A 17,662-nucleotide genomic window follows, 5' to 3' on the forward strand; every position below is an offset into this window, starting at 1 on the left:
ATTGAAAACCCTGACAAGTTCTTCAGAACTCCAATCCAAGATCAAAAATAATGTTTTCCAAGGTCAGCTGCCCAAATGTTTGCTTTTTCAGTGACCTGACCTTTTCTTGTACACTCTAAGCTCTCCTCGAATTGGCATTGATTACATCAGCGGGTTCCCAGCAGTTGATTTCCATTTATCCCTTGGTGAGATGATATTTGAGTGTATGCAGGGATCAGCTAATGTCGTTTTAGCCTAAATATTAATTGACAAGCAGCACAGAAATTGCCATTGATGTCAAAAAGCCCTCCAAGCTGATCCCGCTAACCATCACCATTAAATTCCTCAAAATAATCATCATATGGTTGTTCAGGATCTATCACGTGTAAGTAAACAGGGATTCCAAAGAAATTTAAATTTGGATAGATTTTGAGTGCTTCGAACTAAATTTCTTCTGGTTCTTGGTGATTATGGCCCGATTTTTGGGCCATTGCTCCTAGTGGTTTCAAAACGGCGTCGTTGATGTCCACATTGGACGTTTTCAGTTTTCGAGTTCGATCCTGAAAAATCACGAGCTCGTTTGAGTCGACACTGACGACAATCCAATTGGTAAACAGTAAAATTAGTATTGTTGCAACCCAGATTCAATCCACTTCGGCGCCTGCCCGTTAAGTCGCTGCGCTGGCGCGTCCGTCAATGTCAACCGACATTTCATATATACATCAAGCGAAGATTCCAAGTTTCAACGCAAAATTGACAAGAGCTTGCGGAGTAGGGCTTCCCACGAGCGAATGTAGTGTTTCAACGACGAGAATCTACATAGTCCGCAGTCAGTTTGTGTTATAATGTCAGCGTTTAATAAAACCGTTTCGGCGGTAGGCAACGTTTTAGTCAGTGGCGAAACCACCAAGTTGATGATTAACGACTTGATTTGGCGGTGCAAGCCTGCACGAGACAAAATATAAAATAATGTCTAGCAGTTACCGCGTATACGACCCATGCCTTGTTGACGAATTCAGGTTAACGATTCAGGCTTTCCACGTGCGGGGCTTCGTTAAGCAAGTTCATATAGTATAAGGACCCCTCTGAAATGCTTAACTGTTTTTTCATCCGAATAAATCAAAACTTGTCAACGGTGAGACCACATTCGAAGACCTGTCCCGACCGAAAACCCCTTAGAAGCTTCGCCTCTTGCACAGTTAGTCGAATATCTTTTCCTTTTTTATGGACCTTGCGCGTGCGTCCACGCTGATGGAGCCCATCCAGATTCAGTTCCGACGGCCCTTGAAGCAGCAGCTTTTGCAACCACGGGAGATGCAACCGCCAACAGTGCAGGTATGGCCGTTTAAGAGTTTTAACGTTGGCGTTTGACTCGGACTGTATGGAACTGTTACACCTGCGCCTGTGTCAGCTTCAGTGGGGCATTCCAGGACGGGTTATCCACGGAAAGTTTTAAATGAACTCGGATTGTTTTTTCATCTCGGCTGTGATCTTTTCGAGTTCAGCTTGTCTCAGAGTGAAAAGCTTACGCAGGTGCGACATTATATTTAAAACGCTACATTCTTAATTACCCACAACAAGTTCGTAGAGGCACAACGAATTTTCCACAAGAACGTTAATGACCCTCATTCGCCCACATCAGACTCCAACAACATAGTCTTGTCGGAGAGCATCACAGCAATGCATTTATAATATGGGTCACCGGCATCACCTACATGTGTTTTGAAGTAATAAATCTGCAAACCCGTCAATTTCCTTTTCTCAGCCCATGTAATTCAACAGCCAATAATACACACGCGCGTCGTGATCGTTTCCGAACTCGAGCACAATGCTTTATGTGGGTTTTTGATGGCCGTCTGATCTTAATGTGACCTCACTACCAGTTGTGAAAATAGTATCGGACTTTCTGTTTGGTTGCCATAATTGTACCTGGTTTGAAATGACACATTGTTGGTTACATATTTGCAATGAGAATTCTTCTCGGACGGCGCATTTGTGGTCATTTTGAGCAATGAGATCGTGTGATGTTTCGCTAGACTCTACAAATGACGTCAAATGTGCTTCATTGGCCAGTCATGGACTCATTGAGGGCAACCAAAGTGTAAGTTTGGATAACACAAATTTGCCATAAACGGAAACAGCATTATGCCAAATTGCATTGTTGTCTTTGTCCTTATAGTCTCTGCGCAGTTCTAATCATTGTGAACAGAATCGTGCAGGAAAATTCATATTAGCGTTGATCTAGGCTCGTCCGACCTCATAACCATAACTGAAATGGATATTGTCTCCGGAAAAGGCGTCACCTGCTGTATGTTCGGTCGAATCCATGGCATACATCACAGACGGGTCAGCGGACCTCGCGTAATCGAAGCTGTAACGGGTGAGTACTAACACAGTGGTAGCGACATTAACGTTATCCAAACAAGCTCAGATTTCCTTTTCATAAGTGAGATAACATGCACTATTGAGTGTCATTATGTTGCCGACAAATACGCTTTGTCGTTGGCACCGTATGGTACAGTTTTGTCGGCGCGTAAAAGCTTTCCTTTGACTTCAAAACAAAATGTCTCGCACGTAAGAAAATACTTAGGAGTGTGCTTAACCTGAAGTTCTTTTCTCCCACGCTAGTCTGGCACAGTAGCTTCATCCGCATAATATTGCTAATCCATATCCCAAGCGGGATATGATGCATTTTTGAATCAGGACATTGTATACATTGGTGGTTTTGTCTAATATATTTTCTGTAAACAAAATCTCCTTCCCATTGCCAGATTCAGACTCATTGAATCAGTGTTGGCTTGTACCAACTCAGCCATATGTCATTGAACATATTAACAATTTTACTAACTGACGTTTTTGACGTGACACTTTTGAGTGAAATCTTCACTTTCCGAGGTACCCGAGTAACTTATCATCGTAGTCGATCTCGAATATTTTGAACCACCTGCGATCCCAGATTTTTCGGACGATCATTTGATCCTATCATTGACTCGCATTGCACCTTGTTTTGATACAGGGCGCGCGAACAGGCTTGTTAGATCCTTTGCCACACGTGTGAACAATCCCAGGACAAATATTGCTAAGTACATTTCCGTAATATGTCGCGTATACTGTTTTTTTTTTTTTTTTTCGCGCTATAGCACGAATATGTGTTACACGTGCGCCTACGACCGTCATAATATACATTAAACGTCATGCCGATCTCTAATGTACAGCTGTACCACCAAAGTTTATCCGCAAAGGTATAACGCTTGTAGGCCCTATTCCACCAGACAGAAAAGAACTTGCGTCAATCGGCGATTGTTGCGTGAAAATCAACAGGCTGGAGTAATCGGAAGTATAGCAGCCAGGCGGACATTTGGAGACAACCCGAACAATATATAACCTTGCGACGTTAATCCTGAAATATTTTCTCGGTAACTGTCAATGATTGCGTCACTGTTAATTTAAAATGAATATTTTAGATGATCGTGACAATGTCTGACAGCATAGTTTAACTGATACCGTCTGTTCGTGCAGGTAGAATTCGTGGATCAGCGGAACTTTCGTTAATATGTTCAGACCATCCAAGTACGAACTGCAATATCCACCGCGTATTATCTAGATTCATTCGTGATTTCAGAGCTGTACGTTTTTGAAATGTTTAGAGTCTGTTCTGGTCACCAACGTGATCCTTCGTCGGATCTCCTCATTGATAGACTCAGTGTCGAATGCGCCAGTGGAAAGTTTAACAAAATTTCAGGTTGTGCCACCGTCTGACGAAGACACAAGCTAGTCGAGGCCTCTGTGTCGTCGATTGAATTTTCGACCAGATATACTACACGCTCTCCAACTATATCCTACTGCGATCACAAGTGTATGGCTTTCTTTCACGGTAATTGTCATCGGGAAATCCTTGTGAAAATCTGGTGTGTGTGTATATATATATATATATATATATATATATATATATATATATATATATATATATATATATATATATATATATAATCCTCAATGTTTGTCTATTAACGCGTAATACGTCTTTGGATCTACAAAGTCGGTAAATATCGAGAGAATTTGAGCAGTCCACCGCTAAGTCGATCGTAAGGAAACCATATCGATCTTAGATGACCGCGAACATATTTTGAAACTCATCCCACGAGTAACTGGCGGTACGCCAGGTCCAATGAATGCTTGCAAAGCGCGTCAACCCCACGAAATATCAACAGCATGATGCAGTTGTAACTGATCATTTTGGGCACATATGCTTATCGTTGGTTCAAAGATTGAGTGTTTTTATGGCGGCCTCGAGAAAATAATCTTGCGGGGTTATCTTGCCGGTCACGCATTATAAAGACGTACAAGGCAACATTTTTGATTTCCGGGTCAAATTTGTCAATGGTCGGGCGTCATCGTGGAAAAGACCGAAATGTCAGACGATGACTCCTCGGATACTTGAGACGCTTTATAACATAGTTGATCTTTTTCGGGAACCTTGGTCACTTACAATCGATTCCACCTTAACCATCACATAATCAATAAAAGTTTTCCTGGATCCGGCTGAGTCAATTGATCAGCGCGCGAATCGACTTCGGAAGATTGTCGCTCTGGTTCGGTGTTCGGAGTTTCACAAACGGTGAGAAGTCAATGACGGAACATTTGTTGAATGATAATTGTTACATAGAACATAAACATGCCTTCATAGTGTGCCAGATGACGCATGAAAACGTACCGTAAATCTAACTCTGGTTCTAAACGCGTAATGGCTGAGCCCCAAAGCCTGACACTTGCTTCTAGTGTGGGACAAAGCACGCTTGCATTAATGGCAGGCAATCCCTCTCGCGGACGGTATAGGTCTTTAAAAAGACGACGGTGATATCGCGTCTGATTTAACGAAACTGCCTAGGGTAACGTGTAGTAAATATCCTGGCTTATTCTCTGCTTGATAAACATGAAGTACTGGCAGAGCTAGAGAGAGACTTCGTGGGAAAGTCATTAGATCTGTCAAGTACGTAAGCGGAGATGTCAAGGTGTGCGATCGCACAAAACGTGCAAAATTGTACGAATTCGCGCGCTTGTAGAACAGTGAAACGCGGGAACTCCCGCAAATTCGTTGAAAGTCCCACATATAAAAATGTGCTCGGCAAAGTATACAAGTTTTATTTAAACGTCCTTGTCGCGACATCTGTTTTTCGGGTAACAACTTTTCCACACATGAGTTATCAAGCATGACATGAATGGTTGTGAAACTAAATTTGATAAGCACAACGTGCCCAGAAATAAGTATTATGGCGTAGTTCGAACCATTCATGAAGAAAGTTTTATAAATACATGTATACAATATGGTTTACCCAAAAAACCCAATGTTTCTTATTCCTGGCGTGGTTCGTTACGATTTAGTTGGGCAAATACTTTCTGATGATAGTAATGAGGACAATAATTTTTAAAGTTATGAAGTATATCATATTATTGGAGCTGGGAAAGTGTTAATGGAGATACCAGTGAGTGATTATAAGCCCGAACTGGTGTTAGTAGTATAGTGGGGCGATATACAATGGAAAACCCAGTCATAAAGGTCGTGGGGCGATATATAGACAAAATTTATACCGACAAAGGAAATCCCAGTGAAAAACACCATGGGGCGATATACGGACAATGGAGAATTCAACATGGGGAATATCGGGCCTGTTTAGGAACAATGGAAAGTGGACTTGTTGTATAGGGACAATTGGAATGGAACAGGTGAGGTGACGTCACAGTACTGGAGATTGGTAACAATGTAGCAAGAGGCTCACCTCAATCGGACCAAACAGCGGGGGATAAACCTAAAACGCTTGATGGGTTGGGACTGGCGGGACACAGAGATATATAACACATACAAGATACAGCCATAGATTGATGATCATCAAACACACATATGATAAATATCTTTTCGAGGCATATGAGTGGCCCTGAAAATGGCCTTTGGTTTTCTTGTTCTAATTTCTTCTTTTCCTCCACCAACTTCTTATTTTCTGCCCTACATTATTCTTCTTTTTCTTCTCTTTCTCCTCCTGATTATTTTCTTCCTCTTTTTCTTTTTCTTTTTCATTTTCTCCCTCATTTTCAATTTTTTTATTCTAGGCTCTGGTTTGTTTCCTGTCTTTTTCGTCCTCCTTTAGTTTTTCCATCAATTCTCTTAATTTTTCTTCCGTTTTCTTTAGTATTAGCCTCCATCTTAGCTCTGTGGATGGTATAAACACCATACCCCAACTTCATCATAAAATCCTCCACTATTCCCAGGTTATCAATTGCCTCTTGTAATATTTTCATGACGTCTATTTGGTTTGAAGCCATCTTCTTTGAGTATTCTGTGTAGACTGGCGAGAATCTATCTATAATTGAATTAATGTGGTTTTCGTACTTTCGCACATGACCACAGTTTTATTCCTGCAACGCAGGATATTTAATGACTCCTGTGGGAAGGAATAAGTGCCTCATTCCCCAGGCATTTATGTGCTCAGAGAGCACTGATTAATTCAGCCGACCTGAATGTAGGGCTTACATGAGTACGAATGGACCCAACACGCACTCATGCCTAAATAGAAAAAGTTCAGTCTGCCACCACTGAGCTAGGTGTCGACCAAAGCAGTATGTGACGCAAGTAGCGATTGGTCGCCACTATTACGTCACATCGGGACACCCACGCTAAACGGGTGGAAATAGTTCCACATCTCCGTCGTGGTACAATAGTCCGGGAGAAGCAAAGGAGGAAAGGCATCCGGAAACAGGCGCAAACTACACATGCCCTCAAACGCCAGCCCGTACTTAACCAAATCTTGTCCAGTTGTTCTAATGGACATAAAAATACAAATAATGTGTAAGCTACCTGTGCAATTAATCCAATAAACTGAGTCTGAAATTTTCAAAAATGATTCGTAAATAAAGTTAGAATTTTGTGTACAAAGTGTACATCGTAACACTGAAATATGCCAATCAGGTAATTCAAAATGACTACAAAATGTTCAGAATCACGCATAAGCAATAAAATAGTAATGAAATTTTGATGGCGGTATCGAAATGATCAAATTAGGTTCTTAGATAGAGATTTTATCTAAAGAAGTTTCCAGCCAAATGGAAACTGCATGATTTTCTAATGTAGTTATGGTAGGTTGCTCGACCTCTTCAATATCGAGTATGTCCGGGGTCTTCAGAAGTAAGGCAACACTTGGATCACGGTGAGTTATCGTCCAGTCGCACATTCGTCGCTGGTCCCTCTCTTGAAAAGGCCTCTCCTGAGGGTCCACATCGACGACCGGACCGCTAACTTCCCAGCTGGTATGTACTTGCTTGAGTACCGCAGAGTAAGGTTGCTTTTACTAACAGCAGTATACTCCACTATTATTGAATAATAGAGACCCGTTGACATGTAGGTATTGACAGACAACTGTCTTTGTTCTTCCACAATTCTGCGGGTCCCTTTGTCTGCTCGTGCAGTATGCTTTCCATGCCCCCATCATGCAACTTCGTCACAGTACCAGCTGGGGCTCTGAAATAACCCCTCAATGGTTCCTTAGAAAATCATGGTTCAGCAAAGGCAGCTTTCCTGCACTACTCTTTGTCGTCCCGGGCAAACATAATAGTCCTTGTTTGGCTGGTGGCGCATCATTTCTTCAATCTTTGTGAAAAATTCATAACCACCACACATAACCACCAACACAGATGTTAGCTGGCCACGTCCTCTTGCTCGAAAATGGCGCGAATGGTCGGTCGGTCGGTTCAATTATAGTCGTATTCGTCCTTACGGGCGTGCACGACTGATTAATGCCCCATATGGGGCTGATTGATTTTTTCGAAGGGGACGGTATGGAGCCGCGTCCCCCAACGCATTAGAAAACTTAAAAAGTGCTTTTTGATTAGTCCGATTTTCGGGACATTGATGTCTCACGGGACTCGTGGTGAGTGAGAATGGCCCACACGCACTCACTTACATGTCAGGCGCTGGCAAGGGTATGTCGGACAGAGTGGGAGGGATGCGCCTTACATCCGGGATCATTTCTTTTTGTTCCCCATTTTCCGAATGTTAAATGGTGTAGTCTTGCCGTATTTATAATTTGGAAGATCATTATTTGTGCTTTTTGTAGAATAGAGGTGACATAATGGATATTCCTAGTCTATTTTAAGGGGATTTATTTGGTCAGTTAATATTTTTGGGTCTATATTCAAGTTATAAGTTTTTTTCCGCCTTGTGCGGGGGGGGGGGGGGGGGGCTTGATGGCTGAGTGTTAGCCACCTTATAATTCTAATTTTTGGGTCATACTTCTTAATTATATAATCTTAGGTGCCACATTGTGTAGCTGGACCTGATGGCTTTGGGCTTTGAGACACCTTATCGATCTTATTTTTAGGTTCTTACATTAAATTTAACATGTTATTGGTCAAGTCGTTGCAGCATTGTGCAGCGGGTCCTGATGGCTGAGAATTAAGCCACCTTTTAATGTCTAAGTTTATTGGCCAATTTTGATCTTATATTTAAATGATCCACCATACCTTAAGTGGAAAGAGATTGCAGGTAGAGATTGTTAGTATACGTGTTGAGGGCGAATTGGCTACCATCCACCTATTGCATTGCTTAGCGGGTCATATTTCCGGACGACCCAAGGTGCTGTAGTGGGTGATAGGTGAGGTTCAGCATCAGCCCGCGCTTGGCAGTACACACACCTACTCGGGCGGTAAACCGTATACTACCCACGCACCTAATTCCCCACCCAGTCATACCAATAGGGGCTTCCGGTGGCAACACGACCAGCTGTTTTTGTAAATGAGGGGTTTGGGAATTGACCTACATTTCTGTCTGTCGCTCCATTGCATTGCTTAACGATTCACACTCCCGATCCACCCATGGTGTCGTAGTGGGTGATGAGTACAGGTGCAGCATTAGCCCGCGTTTTGAGGTACACACCCCTACTTGGGCGATAAATCGTATACGACCTCCGCACCTATTTCCCCACCCGTTTTATTAATTGAAACTAGCAGTTGGGTGTCAAGGTTTGGTGAAGATGGATACTTGGTAGGTGTATGGGGTAGGTATAGGGGTAATCAATTAATGAAATGAAATGTCAAACCGGTCTAAATATGAGAGACAGGGTTAGATCTTACAATTTATGAACTCCTCTGTCACCTGCAGGATGGCATGGGTCGTAGTAAATGCTGGCTAACACTTTCTCCATTTTTTAATAATTCACACACTCATCGCTGATGCTACTTTGGATAGAGCGAGATGGTGGTTTGGAAACGGATTTACTTGTCCGATGTGCAACGGGAGTACAAGTCTAGGGGAGTGGTAGCGGTGGGGGTGGTAATGTGATGACTTTGGTCTTCTTTTCTTTTTCACTTCTGGTTTCTCTTCTTTCTTTTTGACTTCTGTCAAAGGAAAAATGGACATCATCTTTTTAACCCAAGCTTTGAGTTCTTCTCGTTGAGTGGTGGGTGATAGGGTCAACGAGGACGCTGCAATCTTTTTAGGGATGGGAGCTGCTGGTGGTGTTTGAAAGACTTATCGTGCCGTTTCTTCCTCTGGCATCCATTGGGTTGCGTCTGTCTTGACCACTGGGGGTGATGGTAGTGATGGTGATAGACTTTTTATCAGGGTCTTAAAATCTTTCAGAATTGGCAGAGCTGTTTCGTCTAAAGCTTTCTGGCGAAAGAGTTCCAGTCGTTGAAATAGATGACCGTAATGTTAAGATTTTTATGTTTCGGACAAATCGTTGCGATCCATCAACAATTGCAATTCGTGTTGTATCTGGGACATCTCGGTCAAATGAGGATTAGGAGGTAAATGCGAGGTCCGTTGTTCTTGCCAACGATGGAATTTCATCCATCGTTTGTAAGGTACTAAAGTCAGTTTTAGACCTTCCATCAGATTTCAATGGTTACGTCCGAGATTTTTGCATCCAAAAGGTCCCTTTTGTCTTCTTGGTTCCTTTTTATCTTGCTCCCGTGAATACTTCCAGCATTGTTCCCAGTAATCCTTTCAACAAGGGTCCTAACAACATGGGCAAATTTCTTCCGCATTCCACCAACATCTTTTACTTTTTGACCATTTAGCGAAGAACGTGTCGATGTTTGACTAAGCATTTTACTGATGTGGAGACATAAGTAGCTTGCCTTTCAAGACATTCAGGCAACATTCACACACGGTATCGATGACGTCTTTAGAGGATGTTTGAATGAGTTGTTTTCGCATGGGTGGAGGGGCTTTGGATAGGACATATATGTCCGAATGTTTAGCTAAATGAGGAGACAGTTCTTTCCCTTTCTTTAACTAGAGTGTGGTGTGCACTTCTTTTAAGGGACATCTTTGGGTGTTCAAAACCACAAAAACACTAATCCCCATCCTTTACCGCAGGTCTTTTTTATACTGGAATGCTTCACCAATGATTGTCTTTACGTCGTATCAACTTGAAGACAGGCATCACATGTTGTGTGTGGGGGGGGGGGAGGTCGCAATGGACTACATCGGGACAGTTCTTTCTCGGATAAATCCAGTAAACTCTGTAACACGCCCAATCTCTCTTGGACTTTGATTTTGGAGGCAGGCACTTCGTGAATAGCTGCCACTGCAGCTAAAGAGAAGGATGTCACCGTTGGAAGAGAAGTTTTTGGAGACTCCGGTTTCCGTTGTTTCATCAAATGAGGAAGAACGAGTGTCAAATTGGGTTTGGCAGGCATCACCAGCAAAGGAGAAATAAAAGAACCTGAAGCTACTGGAGACGCGGTCACCGTCACTGTAGGTCCTGGTTTGCGAATGTGGAGTTGCGTCCTGGCGGAAGTGTCTCTCTTGCGGGTAGAAGCTGTTTTCTTTGGCCTTTTCTTTTTCTGGAGACTTACCTTTTACTTTTTCTGTGGGCTTTTCTTTTTCTGGAGATGTGACCTGGTCTGATACCATTGCTAATATTTTTCTTGTTTTGGGTTCGTTTGACTTTTTTGGGAGTGGCTTTTTTCTTGGGGGGGGGGAGGGGCATTAGGATCAAATTTCATGAGGGATTGAATGGTGACACCTCCTAGACAACCACTACCTCCAGGTTTCAAAATAATTTGCTTTTTGGTTTGAGTGTCGATGTGGAGATCAGCCAGTTGCATGAAAGCTACTTTGTTTCTGTCAAAGAAGCATTTGGTTTGATGAGGAATGTGAATAATGCCTTACAGTAATTTACGTGCTGTCACTTTAAACCATCGTAAGACTTCTTTGAGACAGGCTTCTAAGACACGAGCACGTATTTGTGGATTTATTCGCGACTGATGCTGTACAAGGCAGGAATCAGTCTGATGGGAAGATGAGATTGAAGGGACGTCATGTTGACGCTGTATGAAACAGACCCAAAGTGTCCGAGGTTTTATAGATTTTTGTTGTTGTTTTTAAGTCTACGACGGTAACGTGTAAACGACGGGCCTTCCGTCTTGGCACTAGTGGTTAAACAGATGGGTGTGAAATCGCAAATAATCGGGGTAGTAGGTTTTAAATCCACGAGTAAAGAGGCGTGTGGGGTTTGGGTGACATCATCGTATGCACGAGTCAACCAAGGAGTCCCTAATTGTTTGGCTAAGACTTAAACTTGTGATTTGTCTCTAGGGCTTTTAAACAAGACAACGTAATGAGCATTGCAACTAATGGTGCGATGAGCTTTACTTTGTTGAAACAAATTATGGGTGATGTAAGTGACACTGGCATTGCCATGATGTCTTTTGCACGTAAACCACAGTTTAATTTCTTCGTTAGGAATGCCTTCCACAAACACGATGGAATCGCCTTGACTTTGTCGCAAGAGGCTGTACGCAGATTTCCACTCTCTGTAACACCACACGATCCATTGAGGTGGACGATTAATCAAATGAGGTTAATGTTCGATCAAACGTTTGAAAAATTCGCTTTTGCCTGAAACGCTGAGTTCGGCAATTAACATGTAAAAGGGATGGTGAAGATAGAAGGCCTCTCAACTGGCACGATCTATGTGTTCGTCAATGATTTTGAAAGTAGAGGAAGAGGGAGCAGAGACAGCAGAAGTAGCTGTAGTACTTAGAATGTCACTCTTGACACGAAGACAAAGAAGACAAGAGTTTTTATATAAAGAGTTTTTATATTTGTTTTAGTACACGTTTATTTTTTTAAAAGTGAAAAACACGAAAGAATGAAATACATAAAAGCCAAATGGTTAAGTACATCGGTAAAATACACATAAAAATGATCAAAGTGAAATATAAACAAATCTCTGTACAACGAGTTTTTGGTAACAAAAATGTCCTATGGACAGTGTGTAATGTTCTTACAGTCTCTACATTGGGCACAGTTATACAGGTGTCCTCCCGAAATGGTCTTTCGGGAATGTCCATGACCGTCCTGTCCTGGAGGGAGTGGTTTTCCTCAGTGTCTGGTTCTTTTTCTTCTGACACAGTCCTATCCTGAAAGGAGTGGTTTTCCTCGGTGTCGGCTTCTTCTGGCACTGTGACTAACACAGGTTTAAAAGTTACTTTTTCACTGGACGTTGGAATTTAGGATCACAACTCTTGGGAATAATTTGCCCCTTCTTTGGTCCAAGCCTTAAAACCCAAACTTTTCCAGTCACGTACATCTGTCCAGTGAGGGTGTAAGTCACAAACTATACACATCTTCGTACACATCTTCAGCACCTAAACGTTGACGAATCTTTTTTTCACGTAGAGGTCGAGAAGTATCCAGTATCGTGTTTTATTTTTTGGCAAGTACAGTTCATAAAGGGCCACATGGAATCGATTGGTGAACGAAATCCCAGAAAGCAAGTCACTAAGACACACACCACACGACGGCCCCAATTCATGGGACACTGTTCATGTCATAACTGTTGTTAATCCACCACTGTCTGAATTGTGTTATTGATTTCCTTCCACGGAATTTGTTGTATCACGAGTGATAAAGGTCGTGACATGGTAACCCGCTTTTATACCTCTTTTTGTTGAAGGCAATAAGTGTACTTTCTGCAGAGATGATCGTACTCCAGTGGTAAATCTAAATGGTTGAGTCACTAACTTGCACATCACACACCGTTCGAATGTTTCCACTTGAACTAAGCTTACATTGTGTAAAACATTTTCGTAATCCTCTAACTCTTCCTCTGGAATTCGTTGCAGTATGTTTAACTCGTAGTAAAAAGAAACGGTCACAACAATCCAATTCTTCTCGCGCACGTCCAGTTTAACAATGTCTGACCACTAAAACACTTTCATTTGAATCAGTCCTCTTATATCATTCAGGAACCAGTGGTTTAAACATCGGTGACGTGACGGATGCAATTGTTCTTTGCGTTTCACTTGTATTTTGACCAGCTCTCGGTAAATGCATTATCTCAAGTCTGCTGGCAAACCACGAATGTTCTCTTGTAAAGTATCCATTCGGTGTCCTCCAAGAATCGCTAGGTCGAGCTTTAAAACAATTCTTGCTTGGTCTTGGTAGATGCAATGGACTATCGGTCTTGGACGTTGTCTCTTTTTATATGCTGACTAATATCTACCTGTCCGTAAGGCAAAGTGAAGTGGTTTGGAAGCCGTACTCGCTTCTAGCACACGATTTGAAACACTTTTTCCAATAGTCGACTAATGATTTGGTGTGTTGATAAACGTACAATCTTGTGCTGTTCGTAGGTGGTCACTTTAACGTTTCCATCCTGTCCAGATTGCAAACCTTCTTTCAGTACGCCAAAGTTCACTACTCGAATGGTGTGATAATTGAGAGTCAATCCTTTCACTTTACACTCGGTGCGCACTTCTCATTGTTTGTCCCGGTATTCGTAGCCGTAATGTTTGGGACCACCACTAGCAAAACTTAGAATCTTATCGTTGGGGTGTTCGTCCGTCCAGGCTCCTAAACAGTCTCCTTCGATATCAAGGTGATGTTGACCCAGGTGATCAATGTAGATGTAATTCTCCGTGTCAAAGTACAGGATGCGACCTCATAATTGGTGTAATGCTTCGTACAATTTTAAACAAGCATGGGCTGTCACGTAAGCCGCAAGATGACATTTCCAAATTTGTCGGTTCTACGAAGTCCAGTTCTTCTTCGCAATTGACTAGTCCTCACGAACGACGTCCACGTGTTTCATGTATTTGGTTTTGTCTTAAATCATCTGGAAGTATCGGGAAGGATCTGTTAAATACCCTGTCTTGGGTAAACACGGTCGTTGTGCCATTTTACCCAACAAGCAATTTAACATCACTTTGTCGAACGATTGCCTTTTTTCGTTTTTCTCCATGTGGTCTAAATTGATGCCTTCCTGCTCCCAGTATTTCTCTTTGAATTTCTTTTGGTCTTTGGCAGTGTGGCACCAAGAAGGATAGCCGCTGACTTCTTATTTCAGTTTCAAAAAGGCATCTGCGTAGTCCGCGAAAATGTCTTTCTGAGTCTCGTCGCCCTTATGGTATTTTTCTCTCTTGGGAAAGTGGTAAATTTCGTACACTTCTAACAGTTGGTATCCCAGGTCCAGAGCATTAAATAATTCTACGCTGACCCAGGTTCCCGTCAAGGCGTGTTCTTCCTGGGTGTGTTGACAAGGTCGGTCTTGCCTGCACGTTTCGACACAAGTACGGCTCAAGGAAAACAACAGTTTTTCTTGGCAATGGTTAGGTAAAACTGGATCGTACAAGTCCGTGGGAGGCAAGACTTTGTATTTAATTAATCCTTCGTATTGTCGAGTGTTGTCCAGTTCAATGTGTTCCGTCAGCAATTGTGGGTGCCCTGAGGAAGAGTGACAATATTTGCATACGTAAGGATACAGCGAACACACGTCCAAGTATCTGATTTCTTCTCCTTTCTCCTCATCGGCTTGGTACAGCAAACAGGTGACATGTGCACGTCCTCCACACAAACCGTCCCTTGGGTTCAGTGGGTCCACCAGCTTGTAACTTTGCACGATGCTTTTAAACTCGGGATCGGTTTTCAAACGGTGATCATACTCGTGTTCCCACGCTTCCGCCACTTGGTATCCTTGCTATTCTAACTTCAAGCGCCGCTGAGAAGTGGCCTGGTACAAGTCTTCCATGGTCCGTTGTAAAAACTGATTTTTTGCAGATGGGTTTTCTAAATCTCAGCCATGAACCGAATACGTTCTGATGGTCTTTTCGCCTCCTCCGTTGCGGGCATGTTAATTCCATTTTTCTTCCTTGTCACACAAGTAATGTAGCCAGCGTAGGGCTTTGACCGAGTATTGAGGTTTGACAAAGTTCGTCGTTTGAGGGCTGATTACAGCCAGGGTGTTTTCTGGCATGAATTGTTAGTGGTACATTAAGGAACACGCTTTGGCAATAATGCATGATTCTTTCAAAGGATCAGTCTCTCCGAGTTCCATGAACAGTTCTCGAAATTTCCAGAGCAACGCCGTAAAATGTCAACGTCAGAACAATAATACTTTAGCATTTTTTCCTGAAAGTCGAATGGGTCCGAGGCGTGAGTCTGGTACCAAGCGTAGAAAGCTTCTCGTTGTTTGGTGCACATGTTGTCGGGGTCGAAGTAGTGAGCCTTAGGCAAATGGGTTAGAAAGACGTGTTGACTGGCTTCGGTATTGAAAACGTGCTGATATAGCCTTTGGCCATTTCTGTTATTCCAAACGTTTTAGTCATTCGACTCAAAGTCATGGCCAAGTAAATCATCGAATCTTTAAACTGTACTTGTCCCACTTGCATGGAAATGATTTTAGCTAAGTTCAAAGTCACTTTAGGACGTTCGGTACTTTGTTCCGTATAGTAACTGAGAAGAAATTGCCCATTGTATCCCGAGAAATTGTGATCCATCACTGTGGCATGGCGATGACAATGTCCGTAACGTTCAATTTCCTCTTGGCTCCATGTCTCGTCGATGTGGTCTAAGATCCATCGGGCGAAATCGGCAACCGTGTTAGGTCCCCGAAAGACTTTTTTCACGTCCTCCAGTAATCTTGTTGCAGTGAGGGCAGTGACTAAAGATAGACTCTTGGATGCACTTCTCGCACGCTCGATGAGCCTCACAGAAATTAGGAACGTAAATGCCGGTCTCTTGCATGCATTCGAAATCGAAAAAGATGAAATGCCCTTTATTCTGGTCACCTTCCTCCTCTTGTCTGGGATTGTATTTTTGAATACAGCATTCGTGTTCCACATCCACGATTTGGCGCTAAATGTGACATCGATTCTTTCCCGAACATATGTGTGTTTTGGCATTATTGGTACGTATGCCTTGTCCACAAGTTGGACAAAATCACAGCAGTTGACAAGCACTTTTCTGCTTTGAACCTTGCGTCTTCAGATGTTGGTAACAGGCAGGACTAACAAAAGTGCACTGACAAGCAGGGTAATGGCTGTCCTTCGTCCAGACATAGCTTAGTGGCCAAACATATGGGCAGCCGTCGCCGCCAAAATTACATTAATCAAATGATCTAGTATGAAATCAAATGATTTAACCTAGCAAATGAAATGATAAATCCAGATTCCAAATGATGTGGTATCACATGAAATGATTTAACGAACAAAACCAAATGATGCATTTACATTTCAAATGATGTGGTATTAAATGAAATGATGTAGAGTGAAATGAAATGATTTAACCCATCAAACGGAATGATGAATTCAGATTCCAAATGATGTTGTGTGATATGAAATGATGTAGCATGAAATGAAATGATTGAACCCCAAAAATGAAATAATGAATTCAGATTTCAAATGATGTGGCGTTAAATGAAATGATCTGGTATTAAATAAAATGATTTAAAGAACAAAACGGAATGATGATATCTGCTTCCAAATGACGTGCTATTAAATAAAATGATGTAGTCTAAAATGAAATGATTTAACTCAAGAAATGAAATCATGATTTTAAATTCCAAATGATCTGGTATTAAATAAAATGATTTAAAGAACAAAACGGATTGATGAAATCTGCTTCCAAATGACATATTATTAAATGAAATTACGTAGTATCAAATGAAATGATTTAACTCAACAAATGAAATGATGAATTCAGATTCCAAATGATGTGGTATTAAATTAAATGATTTAAAGAACAAAACGGATTGATGAAATCTGCTTCCAAATGACGTAGTATTAAATGAAATTATGTAGTCTAGAATTAACTGATTTAACCCAAAAAATGAAATGATGTATTCAGATTCCAAATGATCTGGCAATAGTTGAAATGATCTGAAGAACAGAATGGAATGATCAGCTCATATTCCAAATGATGTGGTATTAAATGAAAAGTATGGAATGTAAACGGTCTGATCAAAGTGTAAATCAGCTAGCGTAAATCCAAACAAACACGGGGGGGGGGGGGCGCTCTGTTATCTATGACGTATGATGTCAGCATGCCGAAACATAATCGACGGGCGTATTTACAGCATTCCGCTGAGATTTTTGCAGACGACAGTTGAACAGCAAAGCAAAGGTAAGTGTTTCTTTTCGTATTTTATAAACAAGAACCATGTTTTCCAATCAGCATAAAGTGATTTTATCCACATTAATGAATGTGCATGTATTTTTTTCTTCAAGTTCTGCCCTGTACTGCGCGAGTTTCTTAGGCTTCAACAAAGCGAGATCTATCAACTAAAGAGATTAAATCTTGATTTTATTTGATCAATATTAATTACCATCTTTAATGACCTTACACACTAAGCCAAAAATGTGTTTCCCGTCACTTTTGGTATATTTTACATTACCGGCCCTACGT

The sequence above is a fragment of the Sinohyriopsis cumingii genome, chromosome 1 (genome assembly GCF_028554795.1).
Source record: "Sinohyriopsis cumingii isolate HCF-2022 chromosome 1, ASM2855479v2, whole genome shotgun sequence".
NCBI classification, from domain to species: domain Eukaryota; kingdom Metazoa; phylum Mollusca; class Bivalvia; order Unionida; family Unionidae; genus Sinohyriopsis; species Sinohyriopsis cumingii.